Source organism: Ascaphus truei, chromosome 19, assembly GCF_040206685.1.
Source record: "Ascaphus truei isolate aAscTru1 chromosome 19, aAscTru1.hap1, whole genome shotgun sequence".
Taxonomy (NCBI): Eukaryota; Metazoa; Chordata; class Amphibia; order Anura; family Ascaphidae; genus Ascaphus; species Ascaphus truei.
The window spans coordinates 25444899-25446962 of record NC_134501.1 but is presented as its reverse complement, the minus strand read 5'-3'; the positions used below and the strand labels follow the sequence as shown (position 1 = coordinate 25446962).

The 2064-nt window shown below is 47.1% G+C and overlaps 1 protein-coding gene across 1 annotated transcript in view; it reads right to left on the bottom strand.

The window, feature by feature from the left end:
- C19H16orf78 (chromosome 19 C16orf78 homolog) overlaps positions 1 to 312 on the bottom strand; it is a 178931-nt gene extending 178619 nt beyond the window's left edge. The window contains exon 1 of the mRNA XM_075577188.1: positions 199 to 312. The gene's annotated coding sequence lies outside the window, so the exon portion shown is untranslated. The remainder of the gene's footprint in view (positions 1 to 198) is intronic.
- Positions 313 to 2064: the final 1752 nt, after the last annotated feature.

The window sequence follows — 2064 nt, the reverse complement described above, 5'->3', positions numbered from 1 at the left end:
GCTGGTTCGGCGGGTGGTCGTTCCCCGTGAGTCGCCCCCACGCGCCCCGCTTTCCCCCGATGTACCGCCCGGCTGAGTGAGGCGTGTTCAGGCGGCGGCAGGAAGCGCCCTGTGTGGGGCCTGTGTGTTCCTGTGTGGGCCTGAGGCGCGAGGCTCCGCTCCTGAAATAGGAGAGTTACTGGCAGTGCTGTGCCTTACCTGAGGGGGAGGTAGCGCCGGGTAGGTAAGGGAGCGGCTGGGGTAGGAGGACCGCGCTTCCCCTCCGTCTGGAGCCGGTGCAGGGCGGCGCACGTGATGGGGGGTGGGGGGGGGGGGCTGTCCTGTCTGTCTATCTGTGTCCTGTCTGTGTATCTCAGTGTGTGTGTGTGTGTGTGTGTGTGTGTGTGTGTGTGTATCTGTGTGTGTCTCAGTGTGTGTGTATCTTTGTGTGTGTCTCAGTGTCCTGCCTGTGTGTATCTCCGTGTGTGTGTGTGTGTGTGTGTCCTGTCTGTCTATCTGTGTCCTGTCTGTGTATCTCAGTGTGTGTGTGTGTGTGTGTGTGTGTGTGTGTGTGTGTGTGTGTGTGTATCTGTATCTGTGTGTGTGTCTCAGTGTCCTGCCTGTGTGTGTCTCCGTCCGTGTGTGTGTCCAGTCTGTATATGTGTGTCCTGTCTGTGTATCTCAGTGTGTGTGTGTGTATCTGTGTGTCTCAGTGTGTGTGTATCTTTGTGTGTGTCTCAGTGTCCTGCCTGTGTGTATCTCTGTGTGAGTGTATGTGTGTGTCCGGCCAATGAGAGGTGTGCGGGGGCGGGCCAAGGGAGCCAATGAGATTGCCGCTAGGGACACAGGGAGGGACACAGGGAGACACATACAGACACGGACACATAGAACACTTTCAGAAATTCAGAAATATATAGTAGATATATATATATATATATATATATATATATATATATATATATATATATATAATGGTATATAGCTATAGCTTTCTCCTACCTACAAATTAACCGTTTCATTAGTATAATACACTATAAGACATTTAATCTGTGACATAGCCCAATTTATCTCAGCAAGGGGGACAATGAAACTACGCCAAAAAGTATTGTAGAGTCAAGCAGCGATTGTGATCTGCGTCCAGACTCAGAGTGTGTTTGACTTAAAGCAGCTACTTTGTGGGTTGTATCATAAACCGTCCATTCTGCACTTCTGGAATGAAACGGTAACCCTTTTATTGCCTTGAAGGTTGCTCTGGCGGTGAAAAGGTTAACTGCTGGACAGTTAATGTTCTGTTCTGCCTATCAAAACCAAAAGGGTTACCAAGTATATTTCCATTATCTGGGGGCATGTTACTTGCTTATCTGATACCTGTAAAAACAAATAACCAGACAATTGGCATTAGATAGTGAGGCATTTAAAGTGAGGTTTTTAAGTGATAAATACAGTTAGACTACAGTTTCACTAGAGGTGACTGGGGACTGCTTCTTTCTGCAAACTTTTTAACTCAAGACAACAAACGGTAAGCTATTCAGATCACACTATGATCCCATGATTGCTAACCTGCCTATTTCAACCCCCCACCCCTTTACAACTTATTTACTGCAGTTTCTCCCAAAACTGACTGCACAATACACTGAAACCCTGAACTGACTCTAGCATTGCAATACAGCTAAACATTTGACAAGGAACAGGCACACACCTGCTTTTAGTCTGCTCACACTCACTCTGCTCACAACAGCTCCTTGCAGCACTGCCTACCTCTGTTATCATGAACCTGCTATGTATTTTAACTTTTTTCTTTCTCCTGGCCTCATGGAGATGTTACTCCCTCTATCCACTACAAACTCCTCCATCCTGGCCCACACCCAACATCACCATACACCCTGGACTACTCAAAAGCCTTGCACTATCTACTGAATGTTGGTGGAGAACTCTAAAAACCAGCACACCAACCACTCAAATGGCAAACACCACAAATTTACAACTTGCAAACAACTACCCAAATTTCTACTCATACTATTACTCTCTTTAGCAGGTGATATTGAAACTAACCCAGGTCCTCCCATTTCAGCTCTGTCCCATGCC